Here is a 23,551-nt window from a genome sequence, read left to right as displayed (position 1 = left end):
TGCCTCCTTCTCGGTATCCAAGTTCCACCAATGTCTGCTGGTCCTTGGTAGTGCTTTCTGGCACAGGTACCTCCTGCTTAGTAACCGAGTTCCAGTACCGTCAGCTGGTCTTCGGCAGTTCCATTGGCTCTTGTACCTTCTGCTACCCATCCGGGTTCCAGTACCGTCAGCTGGTCCTCGGTAGTTCCATTTGCTCTTGTACCTTCTACTACCCATCCGGGTTCCAGTACCGTCAACTGGTTCTCGACAGTGCCTTTGGATTAGGTGCCTCCTTCTCGGTATCCAAGTTCCACCAACGTCTGCTGGTCCTTGGTAGTGCTTTCTGGCACAGGTACCTCCTGCTTAGTAACCGAGTTCCAGTACCGTCAGCTGGTCTTCGGCAGTTCCATTGGCTCTTGTACCTTCTGCTACCCATCCGGGTTCCAGTACCGTCAGCTGGTCCTCGGTAGTTCCTCAGCTTTCTTGTACCTTCTGCTACATTTCCAAGTTCAAGCTTTTTGAAATGGTTCTTGGTAATCACTCTAGATCTCCCTGACGAGGACCCTGAAGACGAGGACCCTGAAGACCAACCCTAAGAAGACGAGGACCCCGAAGACGACGACCCTGAAGACGAGGACCCTGAAGACCACCCCGAAGAAGACGAGGGCCCTGAAGACCACCCCGAAGAAGACGAGGTCCCTGAAGACCACCCCGAAGAAGACGAGGACCCCGAAGATGAGGACCCAGAAGACCAACCCGAAGAAGACGAGGACCCCGAAGACGAGGACCCCCGAAGACGACGACCCTGAAGACCACCCCGAAGAAGACCAAGAAGATGACCCTGAAGAAGTTGACCAAGAGGACAAAGAAGAGAAGACAAGCACCAAGATACAGAAGAACAAGAGACAGAAAACCAAGAAGCAGAAATACAAGAAGCTGCAGAACAAAAAGCGGAAGAACATTAAGCATAAGACTAAAAATCAGAGCAAAAGATAATATCTAAATTATAAGCAGAAGATGACTAAGCAGTGTATGGGGGTGAGTCCGTTCCTCCTCGTGATGCCCCTGGAAAAGACCTGCTGCTGCAGGCCAAACTGAACGCGGACAAATCCTGTTGTAAATCTTTTGTGACGGGCAGAACGAAAGGTGTAATGTCCAACCTTTTATAGATAACAACTAGAGGAATGCCTGCCACAAATAAGAATATGATGAAGAAGAAGAAGATGAAGAAGATGAAAAAGTAGAATATGATGAATGTAAAAAAAAAGAATAATACGAAGAAGGTGAAGAAGAAGAAGATGAAGAAGGTGAAGAAGAAGTGGATGAAAAAGATGCTGAGGATGATGAAGGAGAAAGTGTGGGAGAAGTAAAAAAGAAGGTGAAGAGCATGGAAGTAGTGAAACATAAATATCTGACAAAATATAAAAATACTTAACATAGTCAATATTTCCGTAACTCAGAACGTCTTAAAAAAAAAAATTAATTCCTGCTATTCCATTTGATAGGGCTAAACCTCTATGCCTTTATTGTCTCCCCCACCTCCCCCAATACATTCTACATTATTCTTAGTTGTTTTCCTTCATGTAGAATTAACCTACAAGGAAAGAAAGGGTTTATTTTCATTCCGATATTTCTGTCCCATTGACTTGCATTGGTTTCCGGTATCGGAATCGGCGATATCCGATACTTTTTCGGTATCGGTCCGATCCAATCCGATCCGATATTTCCCGATATCGGAAGGTATCGCTCAACACTAGCCAAGAATAAAGCTGCTCAAAGAAAAAGGAAGGATATAAATAACCTACGCGTTACGCCAAGTGATTATGGCTTCATCAGGGGTATGAACATCAACTCAGACATGAACTTGCTTTCTTGTAATTTCCTTCTGTGTTCTTTTCCCAATAGGCTTAAGCAGGTGGCGCCCAAACTACAAGTGAAGAACATAGGAAAAGTTAGAACCAGATATACATTCATATATACACTGGGAAAATCGTGAAGGATCAGTCAACGATTCAATTAGTTAAAACACTTCTACCCAATAAGGGTATGTGCCCACGATGCAGAAATGAAGCAGAAAATTTCTGCAGCGTTTCTGCATCTCCCTTGCCAGAAAAAATGCATGCAGATCGTGCATTTGACTCGCCCCCTGGGCCGAGGGACACCCGGAACCGGGCTTCTGGGGGTTGTAGTCTCCGTGGCGGTGACCCGGGCCCGTGGCTCAGTGTGGTCAGGCCAATGGCGGTCTTTTGTGGGGGCTTTTATGGGATAATGTCCGACTACGCCACCCGTGGATTGCGGTCAGTGCGAACCGCCGCTGCAAGGCAGACCGCTGGGGCTGATGGTGTATGCAGCTGAGGTAGTGTGACTCCCGACGGGAAGAGTGAAGCCCCAGGGCAGTGTAGTAGACGGTGGGGGTTATGGTGCACGGGCGTCCCAGTACCAGTAGTGCTGCATACGGTGAGAAAGCACAGAGACAAGGCGTTGCAGTTCAAGCTTTTTACTCACAGTTCTCATCCAGTTCACTTGTGCACAGGTAGGACCGCCCGAGCCGTGCTGCTTCCACCAGGCAGGGGGCTCGGTCAACCCCCAGGTAATTCCAGAGTGTGGCACAGGACTCCCTTCTATCCTTTCGTCAGCCGTGCCCCACCAATGACACTACTTTTGTCCAGCTGCCTCTGATCTTCTCCTGGGAGGGCTGGGTACCCACTTCCCTGACCCTATGTGGTGTGCCTTTCTAGTAGGTGTAGTAAGGGGTCGCACCACTAAATGATTGCGACCACCGGTTCTTGGTTAAGGATTAGTCGCCTCCACCAACTTGGGATCCGGTACCCTGTTCTGCCAACCCGTCACCTGTAATCTCCTGGGTCCTTAGGTTTCCTTCTGCCTTCGTGTCTCTGGGCCTCTCTTGGTGTTCTGTTCCTTCTTACTTTCCTTTCTGTTCCTTTCTGTTTCTGTCCTTTCTTCTGGCTCTGGCCTTCACTCTAGGCCTGCCTCGTGGAGCTGGGCCCAGACTGAGCCACAGCTCCCTGTCAGCCCTCCTGGTTGAACTCCTTTTCTCTTCTCCTCCTGACTGAACTGACTCTACTCGACTAAGATGAAGACACCTTATATACCTCCCTCTCTGTGTATGAGCCCAGGTGACTTCCAACCAATGGGCTCCTACCTATGCCCAGAAACCATCCCCCCCTGCTCCTACATCACTGGGTGTGCTTCCCCCTCCCCACTCCAGCCAGGGACATGATTTGTCGTGCCTGCATTACTGTACTAATGGGAGCACCGTTGAGCTGTCCCTCGGAAATGGGGTGTGTGTGATGCATGCAGCTAACCGAGCCCCGATAGCATCACTTGGAAAGTGCTTGACAACTAGGTCACACTATATAAATCCATGCAAACAGCATGGATTTATATAGTGTGACTGTAAAAAATAAAGCTATACTTACCGATCCCCTGCCGCATGTGCTGCCGCGTGTGTTGTCGCGGTCCTTCCGGGTTGCCGGCATATCGCGAGACAGCCTGCGGTCACATGATCGCGACGTCATCTCAGGTCCTGGAAGATAAGCGCTGCCGGCCGGCCCGCGAGAAGGTAAATATAAACTTTATTTATTATTTTATTCTTTTTTTCACAGGTACAATGGTACCCAGGTCTGGATGAGAGTCTTCTCTCCTCCAGAACTGGGTACCATCCGCACATAGAAACGCATATAATCCACATGTACAAACGTATAGACACGGATTATATGCGTCTCAATGCAAGTCAATGGCGGCAATTCCGCTGCGCTTCCGCAAAATTAATGAACATGCTGCGGATTTTTGAGCGCCGCAGAAACGCTGCGGAATAATCCGCAGCATGTGCATTGACATTGCGGAATGCCATTGAGGACCATGTGGTGCAGATTACCAAGCGTTTTTAATGAGTTTCCACTGCGGAAATTCCGCAGTGGAAACGCATGAAAAACGCATCGTGGGCACGCAGCCGAAAGGTCTAGATTTTAGAGTATGTGGGTTGCCTTAAAAGGGTTATATAGCATCTATAAGAACTATGTTTTTTTTACTATGTAGTATCAACAGTGTAAAAAATTGGTTTCGATGACGAATGCTTCAGCAAAGGCACATGCTTGACAGCTGCTCCATTCATTCCCTAGGTAGCTGCTCGGCTTTTTCCGGTAGACTCCCAGCGGTCATGCATCTGACCTGCGGCACATATTTTGTAACAGGGATAAAAGTTCTCCATTGGGGATAAAAATTCCCCGTTCTGCCAATTGGTGCATGTTGCATCTTTGTGGACTTAAAGATATATTTTGTGCATTTTGGTTTCATTAAATATATTGCACCATTTGGCTTTTACAGACTATTTGTTTCCCTGCACATTCAACTTTGATGTGGTCAGTGGTCTTAAACCAGCTGAGATGATGTCAGAAAAAGACATAAAAAAAGGTACTCTCCTTCTCTTGTTATAACAGTTCTCTCCTATTGAACTGTTATAATAAGCTCACTGATGGATTCTTAGACAGTGCAAGATAGAGACTACAAAAGGCAAACGGTGCAAAATTTTTAATCAAATCCAATTCCAAAAAATTATTTTTAGCTAAAAATGCATGCATTTAAGTATTTAAAAAAATTGTCTTTATTGATGGACAACCCCTATAGAGCAATTAGGGTCTATATCTGTAGCTAGTGCCGCCAACATTAGGAACCATATTTCAAATAAATGGGGTTGTCCGTGCTTTTATACTTTCTTATCACTGGTCAGTAATAGACCATGTTATACAGTCAAGGACCATGTTATACAGTTGACTTAGTCTTATGGCCACGTCACACGATAGATAATTGCTGCCAAGTATATAATGTTAAAAGGGGTTATCTAGGACTATTACATTTTTTTAACTATTGACCTAAGAACTAACAGGTAGGTAGTTGCTAACTACCAGTCTGTTGTGCCCTGCACAGATCTCTGCTGACACAGAGCGGTCACAGCAATTCAGCGGCTTCTGCTAATATCATGTCTACAGAGCAGCGGCTTCTCTTCTGCTCTGGTCTCTTGATGGATCGTGACTGCTGACGTCATGCTGATTGGCAGCCGACTCACAAGTTGCCTAACGTCGGTAGCCACGCCCCATCAACAGAGCAGCCTGGAAGAAGAAGAGCTGCTCTGTTGACTTGGAGCAGCTGAATCGCCGGCGACAGTGGTCGGTGACCTCTCCGAGCCGGCACCGGATACAACAGGCAGGTAGTTGCCACTGTTAGTAACAACCTGCCTGTTAGTTTTTAGGCTTATAGTAAAAAGATAAAATAGTCCTGGATAAACCGTTTAAAGATCCAGCAACAAACCTTCCATTCACGATCTTTCATAAGCCTGATTTTTGGTTGGTCAGTCATGTAAGATTTACAAACAGTACCATTGGGGCTTCAGGACTGGAGAACGGAGACTCCTCATGAGATCTATTTTCTTTATTGACAGCGTCATCACCATTTCTGTGCGCAAACTTCTGCTTCAAGGCTTTGGCTATAATGGCTGCAGGGTCTGTGGGATCATTAAGTGAACATCTCTTCTTGTCTTTCCTGGTTGAGGGTTTCCCACCAGGGGATCTAAAGTGAAAAAGCAGTGAAAATAAACATCACTGCCATTCTGTAACAGACGGGCTGACAGGCTATAACTTAGCTCTTCATACAAACCACTTTTCGTTCATTGCTGCTATGTCTAATAAGATTTTTTTTTACAGACTTTTTCTAAAAAAATGAATCAATCACCTGCTATCCATTTTCTGAAAAGACTTGTCTAAGATCCTATTAGTGGGGCTAATACAGCATATTTATGATTAGGGACAGACTACTCTGAAATGTTAAACCTAATATAATTATTGAAATCATGTTTGCATAAGTTAATTTTAACTTTGCAAGTTATCACCTATCTGTGAAGCCCAGCTGTGCTTGGTATCACAGACCCAGGAGGGTGTATTGAAGGATTCCTCCACAAGAGGCCCCCATAACCATTCACACATCTCCACCTTCCACCTCAGACCACCAGAGGGAGCTCCTTAGGGAGATATATAAGGGAAGGTGGAGCCAGGCAGCAGTTAGTCTAGACTGGAGACGACAGAAAGCAAACCTGTTGTGAGAGTTCCTGCAGTGCAAAAGCCTGAGAGAGGTCAGTCTGCAGTGGAGCACGTTCTAGACTCACGTGTAGCTCAGTGAGGTGAGCTTTAGGTGTGCCGGCGCCATAAGATCGGTGAAACGCGGCACGCTGCCGTTAGTGTGAGTAGCCTATTGAGGGTCCGAGTAGGCCGAAGGCGAAGAGTAGAGAGTTAGTTCATAGGGGGCAGAGGAGCTTAACTAGCTCACCCCGAAGAAGAAGTAGTTACCGGACACCGGGTCCGAAGCTTGCCAGGATCTCCACGACCCAGTAAGATAAACTGGAATCCCTGGAGAACTACAGGTCCCAGGAGCGCTAAAGTGCTGATATGTACCAGAGCCAGGAGACACATAGGCCCCGTAGGTTGGGAGCGTGCACTCCAAGAGAAGGCCCTACCACAAGGTCAGCCAGCGCAGGACAGAGACAAAGTTAGGCCTAGCTCCAGGCAGGTCAGAAACTTACTACGCAGAAGCCAGAACCAGGAGGCCCAAAACCTGCTCATTGGGGAGGATCCGGACATACACCCTTCACCCTACAGTGCTCCGGGGAGTGCCTGAAATTCCACCAGTAAAAGGTACTGAAGTGACTATTGTGTCCGTCCCTGTTCTTGATCTGGCCCGGCGGAGTCTCTTTGTCCTGCATCCCCGTTCCTATACTGCCCTGAGGCCCAGCTCTACCTGTGGGGAGCTATACCATCAAGCTGCCTTATCACCAGCCTCAGTGGACTGCGCAGCGCTGGTGATCCTCACCAGAAGCCACAGGTGGCGTCACGAACTCTTTCTTTTACAAGACCAACCCTTTTAAAAGAGAGGCTCAGAGTACGGGCCCGGGAGCCGACCACCGCGACATCCCTAAAGGCCCGGGTACCGAGTCATCCCCATTCCCCTGGGCTAGTCATCTCTTTCCTGGCGTCGCAAACAGGATCACGTGCCCACTGCAACGACACCGTGTTTTGCCCGTTGCCACCGGGTACTGTGCGCCTTTATTTTGAACTGTGTACGAAAAGTTGTGGTGAAGATAGCCGCCATTGTTGGGCCGTTGAGCGAGAAGAAGGGCGTAACCGCGGGAAAATAAGGGGCGTACCTGCAAAAGAGCACGAAGTCCCGGACACACCCCACGCCTTGATGTCAAATCAGGAAGCGCCAGGTCCTGTACGGAGCGTCGCTGAACGCTCTGACGTAGGATGCAAGCGACGCAAGGTCCTGAAGACAACCGTCACCTGCGGAGCTGCGGCCTACCGGAAGAAAAACCAGAAGGTAGGCCACGGTTAACTAGGGGGGCGCTAAGATGTCCGTCGAACAGCAGAACGCCGACCTACCGGTCAACGTCCCCGATAATGGGCAGGCCGAAGCCGCCGCTCCACCAGCAGCGCCTGTAACACCTGTTATTCCTATGACTTTACCGTACATTCCTGGAGAAAAGTGGCTCCGCCAGTACAACGGCAAACCAGATACCCTGTCTGGATTTAAGCGGAAGATATGTGGTATTTTGGACATGTACTCTATGACCGGCAAACAAAGAGCTGCCGTTGTATTAGGACAGCTGACCGGTGCTGCGGAGCGGGAAGTGGAAACATGGTCGGCCGCAGACCGGGGATAGTGTCCGCAATATTCCAAAAACTACATACTGTCTTTGAGGACCTTACTGAGGCGGACCTCCGGATGAGGTTCTACAGCTGCTCCCAACAACCAGAGGACTATGTTCGTGACTACGCCTGGCATCTTCAAGGGGCCCTGCGGGCTCTGAACCAGGTTAGTCCGACCAGCTTTGAGAATGAGAACAAAATGCTGAAGGAACAGTTTGTCCGGGGACTGAAGTCTCCAGAGGAGAGCAGGACTGTGCGTTGGTGGTCCCTGGATCATCCAGATGCCACCTTTGACAATCTAAAGGACATGGCTATAAAAGGACTACAGCCCCTGGAGACAAATGCCATCCAATGTTACCAGGGTGGGGCAACCCCAGAGCCTGCAACGCCCACCTTTTCTCCAGTGACTGCTGAAGCTAAGGTTCCAACAACGTCCCCTAAAGACCTGGACAGTCTGCGCTCAGAGGTGCGTCAGTTGAGTAAAACCCTGACCACCGTGCTGAGTGCCCTGCAGCTGCGGACGGAGCCTGAGGGAGGAGGGAAGATCCTGCTAGCTGATAGCCCTGAGGATGTCCCCTGGATGCGGAGGAGGAGGAGGCCAACACCACCCTCGCCGAGGACCAGTGACCAACGCCGTCCACCAAGGGAACCGATCTGTTACCGATGCCATAAGACAGGACACATCGCCCTGAATTGTCCCTTAAACGAGAAAACCCTGGGTCCGAAGGCCGCCACCCAGGAGTAGACTCACCAGGTCCATCAGACTGGTACAACAGGTTCGTCGGAGGAAGACCTTTCCTGTCCATTGTATTGGACGGGATCCCGATGCATGCCCTGCTGGACACAGGATCTCAGGTAACCATCATACCTGAAGTCCTCTACAAGAGGTACTGGTCCATGGACGATCTGCGTCCGCCAGCTCCAAATTTGTCTGTATATGCATCAAATGGACTCCCCCTTAACCTACTCGGGGTTAAGAATGTGACTGTAAGGTGGGGAGAGTGGAGCTGAAGGACCAGGGACTTATTGTAGTGGAGACTAACCCTGATGACAGCAACCCATATATGGTACTAGGCACTAATGTTGTTGGTAACTGTTTGGGAGAGGTTGTGTTCTTGCTCCAAGAGATCGCTGACACTGCCAGACCGAGACAGAGGAGGGCGCTGCAGAGAGAAATCCGCGTCTTGATGTATCAACAGCAAGTACAATTAACAGATGGTGAAATCGGTAACGTGAGGGTAACAGACCCTATACCCATTGTTGTTCCCCCAATGAGTGAAATGCTCATCTGGTGTAGAGCTGCCATAGGTCTTAGAGGACAGAGCTACCAGGCGGTAGTAGAACCCCTTTGCTCTGAGCACAGACCCACGCTCTTAACCGCCAGGGGGGTGGTAGATGTACGTAATGGGAGGGTGCCTGTCCGTCTTCTTAACCTAGGGGAAGATGAGGTCAAACTGCCACGTTATGCCACTGTTGCTAAACTACATGCTGTCAACAACAACTGTATCCATGTGGCGGAGTCCTTAACTTCACCAGAAGAAGTGGAAGATAATGACCCTGCAACCCAGGTGGAGGATTGGTGTCAACAGCTCCATGTTGGGACAGACACCACTCCTGCCCATCAAAAACAGGGTGTACACCGGGTGGTTCAAGAATACTCGCAGGTGTTCAGTAAACATCCACTTGACTTTGGGAGGGTTAAGGGGGTTCAACATCATATCTCCACAGGCAACCATTCCCCAATTAAAGAACGTTATAGGCCTATACCCCCAGCTCACTACCAGAAGGCAAAAGAAATGCTGCATGACATGAGGAAGGCGGGAGTAATTAGGGATAGTTGTAGTCCCTGGGCGGCTCCCCTAGTGCTGGTTAGGAAAAAGGATGGGAGCATGAGAATGTGTGTAGATTACCGTCAAGTAAATCGCATTACACATAAAGATGCATACCCTTTACCACGCATAGAAGAGTCCCTAACTGCCTTAAAGTCTGCAAATTACTTTTCTACCCTTGACCTCACTAGTGGTTACTGGCAGGTCGCTGTGGCTGAGGAGAATCGGGAGAAGACGGCCTTCACCACCCCGATGGGACTCTGCGAGTTCAACAGCATGCCGTTTTGACTCTAAAATGCCCCCGGAACGTTCCAGAGACTGATGGAGTGCTGCCTGGGACACCGCATCTTCGAGACTGTGTTACTTTACCTGGATGACGTAATTGTGTACTCCAGAACGTACGAGGACCACCTGAAACACCTGGCAGAGGTATTTGAGTCACTGTCCCGGTACGGGATGAAGTTGAAGCCCTCAAAGTGCCACCTGCTCAAGAGAAAGGTACAGTACCTGGGGCACATTGTCAGTCCGGAAGGGGTAGCACCAGACCCGGAGAAAGTTACTGCCATCCAGAAGTGGCCGGAGCCGAAGAACCTCAAGGAGGTGCGTCAGTTCTTGGGACTAGTCGGATACTACCGGAGGTTTGTAAAGGACTACACTAAGAAGGCAGCTCCTCTGCAAGACCTCCTGGTAGGGCAGTCCCCCAAAAGCAAAAACCCTCCATTCCACTGGGGTAAAGAACAGGCTGAATCATTTCAAGAGATGAAGGAGATCCTGACAGGTGATGAGATCCTAGCCTACGCTGACTACAGCCAAACATTCCTGCTGTATACAGATGCCAGCAATGAAGGCCTGGGCACTGTCTTAAGTCAGAAGCAGAATGGCCAGGAGAAAGTCATCGCGTATGCAAGCAGGAAGCTCCGCCCGACCGAGAGGAACCCAGAGAACTATAGCAGCTTCAAGTTGGAGTTCCTGGCCTTGGTCTGGGCCATCACAGAAAAGTTCAAGCACTACCTAGCCTCCAGCAAGTTTACTGCCTACACTGACAATACCCCCTTAACTCATCTTCAAACAGCCAAGCTGGGAGCCATGGAATAGCGATGGATGGCTCGGCTGTCAAACTACCAATTCACCATAAAGTACCGGGCGGGCCGCAAGAACGCCAACGCCGATGCCCTGTCCAGGATGCCTCACCAGTCAGACACAGAAGAAGAAGTGGATGACCTGGAAGAGGTTGAACTACCTGCCTTCCACCGGAATGGGATGGCCCACGAGCTACGAGCCTCCAGGAAGCAACGCGGTAAGACGTTAAACCCCTTGCCTCACCACAGCTGGAAAGAGACCCAGGACAGCGACCCGGTTGTCAGCCGTATCAAGGAGCTGATAACCCAAGAAGGTTCCTCCCTGGAGAAGGATGCGGCTCTCCAAGCAAAGCAGCTGTGGAATGAGAGAAGCCGGCTGTTTATCTACCGTGAGAAGTTGTGCCGGAGGTACGTCAATCCCAAAACCCTCGAGATGGTGTGGCAGATAGTGGTCCCCAAGACGGACATCCAGATGGTGTTGGAGACCTACCACGATCAGGCGGGGCACTTTGGCTAGAAAAAGCTAGAGACCCTGTTGAAGTGTCGATTCTACTGGGTGGGGATGCGCAGCTTCATTGAGAGGTGGTGCAGAGACTGTGGACCCTGTAGCCTCAGAAGAAAAGACTACAGCAGCCAGAAGGCACCCCTGCAACCCATCAAGACGACTCGCCCTCTGGAGATCGTGGCCCTGGACCATGTCAAGTTGTCACCCAGTCGGTCAGGATACTCCTATGCCCTGACCATGGTGGATCACTACTCCAGGGTCCTGGTGGTCTCCCCTATCAAAGACCTGACAGCAGAGACAGCAGCTAAGACGTTCCAAGCGTACTTCTGCAGGTCCCATGGATAGCCTGGACAGGTACTGACTGACCAAGGCACGGCCTTTGAGGCTGAATTGTTCAAAGAGTTCTGCCATCTGTACGGGTATAAAAAGATCAGGACTACACCGTACCACCCCCAAACTAACGGTCTCTGTGAAAAGATGAATAACATCATCATCGATCTACTGAAGACCATACCACTAGAAGAGAGAAGCCAGTGGCCAGACCTACTACCTGACCTAGTGGATCTGTATAATCACATACCAGTAAGTTCCACCAATTGCACTCCGGCATATCTCATGCGTGCAAGACCAGGGAAGTTGCCCATGGACCTGAAGCTTGGTGTGGTAGAACCTGAAGCTGATGTGACCACTGAGGACTGGGACACGACCAGACAGGAGCAGTACAGGAGAGTCCAAGCCTGTGTCGAAGACAGTCTCACTCGGGTGAGGGATAAACAAGAGGCACAATACAACAGAAGTGCACCAGCAGAACCCTTCACACCAGGAGAAGTGGTATTGAAAAGGAAGCGGAGGAAACACAAGCTTGATGACCAGTGGGAGAGAGAACCCTACACTGTGTTGAATTCAAGGTTTGACAACAGGAAGACGTGTTTGATCAGCAAAGATGGAGGAAGAACAACTGCGACAATATCTAGGGACCACCTGAAGTTGTGTCTACATCTACTAAAGACTCAGGAAGAAGTGTCTTTCACAACCCAGGAAGAACCTAAAGAAACAGTGATACACACTGACCTTGGAGACTTCCCAGCGGATTGGCCTCAAATAGGAGGTGCAGTAATCATTCCAGTACTCCAATTCTATGAACAGCCAGAAAACCCTCCACAGCAAGTTGAACCTGTAAGTGCTGCAGAAGAGCCAGCTCAAGAAGTATCCCCAGATGAAGGATCCCCGGCAGGAGCGGAGCAAGAGGGCCCAGCCAATGGTAGACTTGCCAGTCCAAGAGAGAGGTTAAGGCAATTTTACAACATGGTTACATGTAAAACTGGTAGGGTAACTGAGGATACAGATACTGACACTCCACTAACCACAACACTATGCAGATCAGTACGCAGCACAAGAGGTAAACCTCCTGCTAGGTACACTGAGTAAAGTAGCAAAATTTCAGAGAATGTAGATAGTTACCCCTGGGGTATTGAGTATTAAATTGTAATGTATTGCGTAACTGTTTGTTTTCATGCATGCTTATCAATTTGTGCTTTTTCCTATTAATTCTTTATTTGCATAATGAACTGCATGGCTGAGGACTGTGTGCAGCCCAAAAACTCTTATTGTATATAATTGCGCTCCCTGGAGTGCCCCTTTCAGGTGACCTCAGAAGGAAAACCTATCTGGAGTGGCTCTTTTGGAGGTCCAACTCGGATCTTCATGCCCTGCAGCCACCCCAGGGCCTGCGTAGAGGGTTTAGGACAGGTCCCTCAAAACTACCAAAGTACTCTACCTTGTGAGATGGACATCCTGTATGGGAACCTCACCATAGGAGACTTGGATTCTGAGGACACTCTGTATTTGTATTGTTTCTGCAACGTTTAAGATCCGTGCCTCCCATAAAGGGAAGAGTGTTCTAGTATTGCTTATGTTTCCTATTGTTACTGTTGTTATAAAATGTACTTCAGCCCGGGAGTGCTGAGTTTAACTAGGGGGGAATGTGAAGCCCAGCTGTGCTTGGTATCACAGACCCAGGAGGGTGTACTGAAGGATTCCTCCACAAGAGGCCCCCATAACCATTCACACATCTCCAACTTCCACCTCAGACCACCAGAGGGAGCTCCTTAGGGAGATATATAAGGGAAGGTGGAGCCAGGCAGCAGTTAGTCTAGACTGGAGACGACAGAAAGCAAACCTGTTGTGAGAGTTCCTGCAGTGCAAAAGCCTGAGAGAGGTCAGTCTGCAGTGGAGCACGTTCTAGACTCACGTGTAGCTCAGTGAGGTGAGCTGTAGGTGTGTCGGCGCCATAAGATCGGTGAAACGCGGCACGCTGCCGTTAGTGTGAGTAGCCTATTGAGGGTCCGAGTAGGCCGAAGGCGAAGAGTAGAGAGTTAGTTCATAGGGGGCAGAGGAGCTTAACTAGCTCACCCCGAAGAAGAAGTAGTTACCGGACCCCGGGTCCGAAGCTTGCCGGGATCTCCACGACCCAGTAAGATAAACTGGAATCCCTGGAGAACTACAGGTCCCAGGATCGCTAAAGTGCTGATACGTACCAGAGCCAGGAGACACATAGGCCCCGTAGGTCGTGAGCGTGCTCTCCAAGAGAAGGCCCTACCACAAGGTCAGCCAGCGCAGGACAGAGACAAAGTTAGGCCTAGCTCCAGGCAGGTCAGAAACTTACTACGCAGAAGCCAGAACCAGGAGGCCCAAAACCTGCTCATTGGGGAGGATCTGGACATACAACCTTCACCCTACAGTGCTCCTGGGAGTGCCTGAAATTCCACCAGTAAAAGGTACTGAAGTGACTATTGTGTCCATCCCTGTTCTTGATCTGGCCCGGCGGAGTCTCTTTGTCCTGCATCCCCGTTCCTATACTGCCCTGAGGCCCAGCTCTACCTGTGGGGAGCTATACCATCAAGCTGCCTTATCACCTGCCTCAGTGGACTGCGCAGCACTGGTGATCCTCACCAGAAGCCACAGGTGGCGTCACAAACTCTTTCTTTTACAACACCAACCCTTTTAAAAGAGAGGCCCAGAGTACGGGCCCGGGAGCCGACCACCGTGACATCCCTAAAGGCCAGGCTAAAGGCCCGGGTACCGAGTCATCCCCATTCCCCTGGGCTAGTCATATCCACAGGATAAGCCTGCTGATCGCAGGAGGTCCGCATGGAAGACCCCCACCATGAATGGGGCTTGGAAGAGACACATTATATTTGAGCCTTCTCAAGCATTCACGCCACTGCTACATTCATTATATGTGGGACTTCCAGAGAAGGGTACAGCATTGTTAACCCCATTCATGACCTTGCAATTTTCTGTTTTTGCCCTTTCATTTTTTTCTACTCTTATTCCCAGAGCCAAGTTTTTTATTTTTTGTCAATATACAGTACAGACCAAAAGATTGACACACCTTCTCATTTAAAGATTTTTCTGTTTTTTCATGACTATGAAAATTGTACATTCACACTGAAGGCATCAAAACTATGAATTAACACATGTGAAATTATATACCTAACAAAAAAGTGTGAACCAACTGAAAATATGTCTTATATTCTAGGTTCTTCAAAGTAGCCACCTTTTGCTTTGATGACTGCTCTGCAAACTCTTGGCATTCTCTTGATGAGCTTCAAGAGGTAGTCACCGTCAATGGTTTTCACTTCACAGGTGTGCCCTGTCAGGTTTAATCAGTGGGATTTCTTGCCTTATAAATGGGGTTGGGACCATCAGTTGTGTTGTGAAGAAGTCTGGTGGATACATAGCTGATAGTCCTACTGAATAGACTGTTAGAATTTTTATTATGGCAAGAAAAAAGCAGCTAAGTAAAGAAAAACGAGTGGCCATCATTACTTTAAGAAATGAAGGTCAGTCAGTCCGAAAAATTGGGCAAACTTTGAAAGTGTCCCCAAGTGCAGTTGCAAAAACCATCAATCGCTACAAAGAAACTGGCTCGCAAAAAAGAAGCAAGACAAAAATATATCTCATACCCTACCATAATTATATATAAATGTAAAGCAAAATTGCATAATAAATATAGGGTACTTAGTGAACTATTTTTGATCAAAAAAAGTATACAAGCCGTCCCACCAGCGGCAAGGTGACCCTAAATTGGGACGGTACCTATACTGCCTATATTAAAAACCTTACTGTATATCAAAGTTGAAGTAATGCATATAAAAGGGTAGACAAATAGGACCGGGTCCCAACTCCAGACCACCTAGGCCCGTGGTAAGCTACATATATACCAATCAGCTCAACAAAGGGCATGCCACACCCTTAAATTGCACAGAATGCAAAAAAGTCAAAAAACCAGACAATGTGAACTGAGGTCTAAGATGGCAGACATACAAGAAACAGAGGCATGTTCACACTAGCAAAAAAGAAGCAAGACAAAAATATATCTCATACCCTACCATAATTATATATAAATGTAAAGCAAAATTGCATAATAAATATAGGGTACTTAGTGAACTATTTTTGATCAAAAAAAGTATACAAGCCGTCCCACCAGCGGCAAGGTGACCCTAAATTGGGACGGTACCTATACTGCCTATATTAAAAACCTTACTGTATATCAAAGTTGAAGTAATGCATATAAAAGGGTAGACAAATAGGACCGGGTCCCAACTCCAGACCACCTAGGCCCGTGGTAAGCTACATATATACCAATCAGCTCAACAAAGGGCATGCCACACCCTTAAATTGCACAGAATGCAAACAAGTCAAAAAACCAGACAATGTGAACTGAGGTCTAAGATGGCAGACATACAAGAAACAGAGGCATGTTCACACTAGCAAAAAAGAAGCAAGACAAAAATATATCTCATACCCTACCATAATTATATATAAATGTAAAGCAAAATTGCATAATAAATATAGGGTACTTAGTGAACTATTTTTGATCAAAAAAAGTATACAAGCCGTCCCACCAGCGGCAAGGTGACCCTAAATTGGGACGGTACCTATACTGCCTATATTAAAAACCTTACTGTATATCAAAGTTGAAGTAATGCATCTAAAAGGGTAGACAAATAGGACCGGGTCCCAACTCCAGACCACCTAGGCCCGCGGTAAGCTACATATATACCAATCAGCTCAACAAAGGGCATGCCACACCCTTAAATTGCACAGAATGCAAACAAGTCAAAAAACCAGACAATGTGAACTGAGGTCTAAGATGGCAGACATACAAGAAACAGAGGCATGTTCACACTAGCAAAAAAGAAGCAAGACAAAAATATATCTCATACCCTACCATAATTATATATAAATGTAAAGCAAAATTGCATAATAAATATAGGGTACTTAGTGAACTATTTTTGATCAAAAAAAGTATACAAGCCGTCCCACCAGCGGCAAGGTGACCCTAAATTGGGACGGTACCTATACTGCCTATATTAAAAACCTTACTGTATATCAAAGTTGAAGTAATGCATATAAAAGGGTAGACAAATAGGACCGGGTCCCAACTCCAGACCACCTAGGCCCGTGGTAAGCTACATATATACCAATCAGCTCAACAAAGGGCATGCCACACCCTTAAATTGCACAGAATGCAAACAAGTCAAAAAACCAGACAATGTGAACTGAGGTCTAAGATGGCAGACATACAAGAAACAGAGGCATGTTCACACTAGCAAAAAAGAAGCAAGACAAAAATATATCTCATACCCTACCATAATTATATATAAATGTAAAGCAAAATTGCATAATAAATATAGGGTACTTAGTGAACTATTTTTGATCAAAAAAAGTATACAAGCCGTCCCACCAGCGGCAAGGTGACCCTAAATTGGGACGGTACCTATACTGCCTATATTAAAAACCTTACTGTATATCAAAGTTGAAGTAATGCATATAAAAGGGTAGACAAATAGGACCGGGTCCCAACTCCAGACCACCTAGGCCCGTGGTAAGCTACATATATACCAATCAGCTCAACAAAGGGCATGCCACACCCTTAAATTGCACAGAATGCAAACAAGTCAAAAAACCAGACAATGTGAACTGAGGTCTAAGATGGCAGACATACAAGAAACAGAGGCATGTTCACACTAGCAAAAAAGAAGCAAGACAAAAATATATCTCATACCCTACCATAATTATATATAAATGTAAAGCAAAATTGCATAATAAATATAGGGTACTTAGTGAACTATTTTTGATCAAAAAAAGTATACAAGCCGTCCCACCAGCGGCAAGGTGACCCTAAATTGGGACGGTACCTATACTGCCTATATTAAAAACTTTACTGTATATCAAAGTTGAAGTAATGCATATAAAAGGGTAGACAAATAGGACCGGGTCCCAACTCCAGACCACCTAGGCCCGTGGTAAGCTACATATATACCAATCAGCTCAACAAAGGGCATGCCACACCCTTAAATTGCACAGAATGCAAACAAGTCAAAAAACCAGACAATGTGAACTGAGGTCTAAGATGGCAGACATACAAGAAACAGAGGCATGTTCACACTAGCAAAAAAGAAGCAAGACAAAAATATATCTCATACCCTACCATAATTATATATAAATGTAAAGCAAAATTGCATAATAAATATAGGGTACTTAGTGAACTATTTTTGATCAAAAAAAGTATACAAGCCGTCCCACCAGCGGCAAGGTGACCCTAAATTGGGACGGTACCTATACTGCCTATATTAAAAACCTTGCCGCAAGGTTCTTTTTTGCTAATGTGAACATGCCTCTGTTTCTTGTATGTCTGCCATCTTAGACCTCAGTTCACATTGTCTGGTTTTTTGACTTGTTTGCATTCTGTGCAATTTAAGGGTGTGGCATGCCCTTTGTTGAGCTGATTGGTATATATGTAGCTTACCACGGGCCTAGGTGGTCTGGAGTTGGGACCCGGTCCTATTTGTCTACCCTTTTATATGCATTACTTCAACTTTGATATACAGTAAGGTTTTTAATATAGGCAGTATAGGTACCGTCCCAATTTAGGGTCACCTTGCCGCTGGTGGGACGGCTTGTATACTTTTTTTGATCAAAAATAGTTCACTAAGTACCCTATATTTATTATGCAATTTTGCTTTACATTTATATATAATTATGGTAGGGTATGAGATATATTTTTGTCTTGCTTCTTTTTTGCTAGTGTGAACATGCCTCTGTTTCTTGTATGTCTGCCATCTTAGACCTCAGTTCACATTGTCTGGTTTTTTGACTTGTTTGCATTCTGTGCAATTTAAGGGTGTGGCATGCCCTTTGTTGAGCTGATTGGTATATATGTAGCTTACCACGGGCCTAGGTGGTCTGGAGTTGGGACCCGGTCCTATTTGTCTACCCTTTTATATGCATTACTTCAACTTTGATATACAGTAAGGTTTTTAATATAGGCAGTATAGGTACCGTCCCAATTTAGGGTCACCTTGCCGCTGGTGGGACGGCTTGTATACTTTTTTTGATCAAAAATAGTTCACTAAGTACCCTATATTTATTATGCAATTTTGCTTTACATTTATATATAATTATGGTAGGGTATGAGATATATTTTTGTCTTGCTTCTTTTTTGCTAGTGTGAACATGCCTCTGTTTCTTGTATGTCTGCCATCTTAGACCTCAGTTCACATTGTCTGGTTTTTTGACTTGTTTGCATTCTGTGCAATTTAAGGGTGTGGCATGCCCTTTGTTGAGCTGATTGGTATATATGTAGCTTACCACGGGCCTAGGTGGTCTGGAGTTGGGACCCGGTCCTATTTGTCTACCCTTTTATATGCATTACTTCAACTTTGATATACAGTAAGGTTTTTAATATAGGCAGTATAGGTACCGTCCCAATTTAGGGTCACCTTGCCGCTGGTGGGACGGCTTGTATACTTTTTTTGATCAAAAATAGTTCACTAAGTACCCTATATTTATTATGCAATTTTGCTTTACATTTATATATAATTATGGTAGGGTATGAGATATATTTTTGTCTTGCTTCTTTTTTGCTAGTGTGAACATGCCTCTGTTTCTTGTATGTCTGCCATCTTAGACCTCAGTTCACATTGTCTGGTTTTTTGACTTGTTTGCATTCTGTGCAATTTAAGGGTGTGGCATGCCCTTTGTTGAGCTGATTGGTATATATGTAGCTTACCACGGGCCTAGGTGGTCTGGAGTTGGGACCCGGTCCTATTTGTCTACCCTTTTATATGCATTACTTCAACTTTGATATACAGTAAGGTTTTTAATATAGGCAGTATAGGTACCGTCCCAATTTAGGGTCACCTTGCCGCTGGTGGGACGGCTTGTATACTTTTTTTGATCAAAAATAGTTCACTAAGTACCCTATATTTATTATGCAATTTTGCTTTACATTTATATATAATTATGGTAGGGTATGAGATATATTTTTGTCTTGCTTCTTTTTTGCTAGTGTGAACATGCCTCTGTTTCTTGTATGTCTGCCATCTTAGACCTCAGTTCACATTGTCTGGTTTTTTGACTTGTTTGCATTCTGTGCAATTTAAGGGTGTGGCATGCCCTTTGTTGAGCTGATTGGTATATATGTAGCTTACCACGGGCCTAGGTGGTCTGGAGTTGGGACCCGGTCCTATTTGTCTACCCTTTTATATGCATTACTTCAACTTTGATATACAGTAAGGTTTTTAATATAGGCAGTATAGGTACCGTCCCAATTTAGGGTCACCTTGCCGCTGGTGGGACGGCTTGTATACTTTTTTTGATCAAAAATAGTTCACTAAGTACCCTATATTTATTATGCAATTTTGCTTTACATTTATATATAATTATGGTAGGGTATGAGATATATTTTTGTCTTGCTTCTTTTTTGCTAGTGTGAACATGCCTCTGTTTCTTGTATGTCTGCCATCTTAGACCTCAGTTCACATTGTCTGGTTTAAAGAAACTGGCTCGCATGAGGACTTCCCCAGGAAAGGAAGACCAAGAGTCACCTCTGCTTCTGAGGATAAGTTTATCCGAGTCACCAGCCTCAGAAATCACAGGTTAACAGCAGCTCAGATTAGAGACCCGGTCAATGCCACACAGAGTTCTAGCAGCAGACACTTCTCTTCAACAACTGTTAAGAGGAGACTTTGGGCAGCAGGCCTTCATGGTAAAATAGCTGCTAGGAAATCACTGCTAAGGACAGGCAACAAGCAGAAGAGACTTGTTTGGGCTAAAGAACACAAGGAATGGACATTAGACCAGTGGAAATCTGAGCTTTGGTCTGATGAGTCCAAATTTGAGATCTTTGGTTCCAACCACCGTGTTTTTGTGCGACGCAGAAAAGGTGAAAGAATGGACTCTACATGCCTGGTTCCCACCGTGAAGCATGGATGAGGAGGTGTGATGGTGTGGGGGTGCTTTGCTGGTGACACTGTTGGGGATTTATTCAAAATTGAAGGCATACTGAACAAGCATGGCTATCACAGCATCTTACAGCGGCATGCTATTCCATCTGGTTTGCGTTTAGTTGGACCATCATTTATTTTTCAACATGACGATGAACCCAAACACACCTCCAGGCTGTGTAAGGGCTATTTGACCAAGAAGGAGAGTGATGGGGTGCTACACCAGATGACCTGGCCTCCACAGTCACCAGACTTGAACCCAATCAAGATGGTTTGGGGTGAGCTGGACCGCAGAGTGAAGGCAAAAGGGCCAACAAGTGCTAATCATCTCTGGGAATTCCTTCAAGATTGTTGGAAGACCATTTCCGGTGACTACCTCTTGAAGCTCATCAAGAGAATGCCAAGAGTGTGCAAAGCAGTTATCAAAGCAAAAGGTGGCTACTTTGAAAAACCTAGAATATAAGACATATTTTCAGTTGTTTCACACTTTTTTGTTAAGTATATAATTCCACATGTGTTAATTCATAGTTTTGATGTCTTCAGTGTGAATGTACAATTTTCATAGTCATGAAAATACAGAAAAATCTTTAAATGAGAAGGTGTGTCCAAACTTTTGGTCTGTACGGTACCTTTTTTTTTTGCGGGACAAGTTGTTCTTTTGATTGACATCATTTATTTTACCATATCGTGTACTGGAAAACGGGAAAAAAATTCCAAGTGCGGTGAAATTGCAAAAAAGTGCATTTCCACAATTGTAATTTTTTTTTTTTATTTACCATGTTCACTAAATGCTAAAGCTGACCAGCCATTATGATTCCCAGGTCAGTACGAGTTCATAGATACCAAACATGTATTGGTTCTTTTATATGTGAGTGGTGAAAAAAAAAATCAGAAGTTTGTAAAAAAAAAATTAAAAAAAATCGCTTATGTCGCCATTTTCCGAGACCCGTAGCATCTCCATTTTTCGGGTCTAGGGCCAGGTTAGGGCTTATTTTTTGCGCCCTCAGCGGACGTTTTTATTTATATAATTTTGAGGTAGATACAATGTTTTGATCGCCTGTTATGTTTGCGGAGGCAAAAAAAGAAAAACATAATTCTGGAGTTTAGATTTTTTTTGTCGTTACGCCGTTTACCGATCTGATTAATTTACTTTATATTTTGATAGATCGGAGATTTCTGAATACAGCGATACCAAATATGCGTATATTTTTTTAATGGTTTTATTTTCAATAGGGCAAAAGGGCGTGATTTAAACCTTTATGTTTTTTAAAACTTTTTTTACTTTTTACTGGCAGCAATAGTCCTCTTAGGAGACTTGAAGCTGCAATCATCTGATTACCTGTGCTACACATAGCAGGGCTTCAGCACTGCTATGTATAGCAGAAATCACAATCTCCTATGAATGCCGGCCACAGGGGATCTACAATGACAGCCAGGGGTCTTCTGCAGACCCCCGGCTGTCATGACAACACATTGGCACCCCGCAATCACATGACAGGGACGCCTATGGGTGTGTCTTGTGACGAGCTTCTGGCAGGTGTGTATTAAATGCCACTGCTAGTGATTGACAGCGGTATTTAACTGGTTAACAGCTGCGGGTGGATCTCGGATCCGACTGCGGCTGTTAAAGGCACATGACAGCTCATGAGATCAGCAGTCATGTGCAGGGAAAGATGCAGGCTCAGTGACAGATTTTTTTTTTTTTTACAGTTTTCTCCTTCATTCTATTTCACGCATGTCTGTAATAAAAAATATATATTTAAAGAAAATCTATAAAATGACCTTTCGACCGCCCGAAGCTTGATGGAATTCATGCCTTTTAACACATCCATCATACTGGGGAGCTGATCCACACTGCCTTTCTCTGAAGCCTCACTTTCCGTCGGGCTGCATTTGTGAGAAGCTTTACGTTCTCTTATAATATCAAGTGCAGATTTTAGTTGGGAAGATGGGACTGGGGGTGGTGGAGGAGGAGGAGGAGGAGGAGGAGGGGGCAGCGGAGCTACTGGGGTTGTAAATTGCAAAAACTGTGCGGAAAGTGGTGGAGAAGCTGAAGATGGGGGTGAGAGGGCATTACCTGGGCAGCTAAATGAGCACATTGATTCTGTATCTGAGAAACAAAAACGAGATCAAATCATACCAAATACATAGCAAAAGCTTGACCTGTTTAACCCATTAAGTGATTTATAAGGATTACAAAAACAATGGCTTACGAGACTGTGCGGCTTGTGACGGTTGTAGGGCAACAATGGCAGCAATCTGTACTCTCTGCTGCAGCAGCTCATCTTCCAAAGCTGAAAAGCATGATCGTCTGCAGGAAGGAGACTCTTTTCACACACTCTCCTGGCCAACATCATAGTCAGAAATCCTGAGTCTGAATTATTCGGGTCCATTGACTTGTTGGATGGAAGATCGTGTCTGATGTTACTAAAGGGAATCTGTCACCAGGTTTATGCTACCTCATCTGAGAGCAGCATGATGTGGGGGCCGAGACCCCGAATCCAGTGATGTTACTGGGCTCCTTGCTGTAGTTTTGATAAATCATTGTGACGCGCCCCCTGGGCCATGTTGTGCTGCGTTGCGCATGCGGGGGATACCCGGAGCCGGATCTGACAGGGGTAGTAGTCCTCGTGGCGGTGACCCGGTCCGTGCCCAGGGTGGTCAAACTAAGAGGCAGTGCTCGGCATTAAGATGTTATAGAGTTCGACTACGCCACCCGTTGATTGCAGCTATGAAGCCGCCGCTGCAGGGCAGACCGCTGAGGCCGGTGGTGTGGTTGTGCAGCGTGGATGGTATAACCCCCAACGGGAGAGGTATAGCCTCAGGGCAGCTGGTGAAGCAGGGAATGATGATAGTGGTAGTGGTGTGACAAGGAAGCTCAGAGACGTGCATTGCAGTTTTCACAGCTTTACTCACAGTTGGTATTCAGATCACTTCGGCCAAGAGTGACCACCCGAGCCGTGCTGCGTCCACCAGGTGCGGGACTCGGCCAACTCCCAGGCAGTTCCAGAGCGTGGTCCTGAGCTCCCCTCTCTTCCTTCCTACTGGCCGTCCCCACCAGGGATCCACCTTTGTCCAGCTCCCTCGAGCCTTCTGGTGGTGAAACCTTTCCCGGCTTCCCTGACCCTATACGTGGTATGCCTTCCTG

At 46.2% G+C, this 23,551-nt stretch overlaps 1 pseudogene; it reads right to left on the bottom strand.

Moving 5' to 3' along the window:
- Positions 1–1,831: 1,831 nt before the first annotated feature.
- LOC141246429 (mitochondrial fission regulator 2-like) lies at positions 1,832–22,948 on the bottom strand (annotated as a pseudogene).
- Positions 22,949–23,551: the final 603 nt, after the last annotated feature.

The sequence above is a fragment of the Phyllobates terribilis genome, unplaced genomic scaffold, assembly GCF_046119375.1.
Source record: "Phyllobates terribilis strain yellow unplaced genomic scaffold, ASM4611937v1 Scaffold_2555__1_contigs__length_124301, whole genome shotgun sequence".
In the NCBI taxonomy this organism is placed as follows: Eukaryota; Metazoa; Chordata; class Amphibia; order Anura; family Dendrobatidae; genus Phyllobates; species Phyllobates terribilis.
This window is presented reverse-complemented; position numbering and strand designations above follow the sequence as displayed.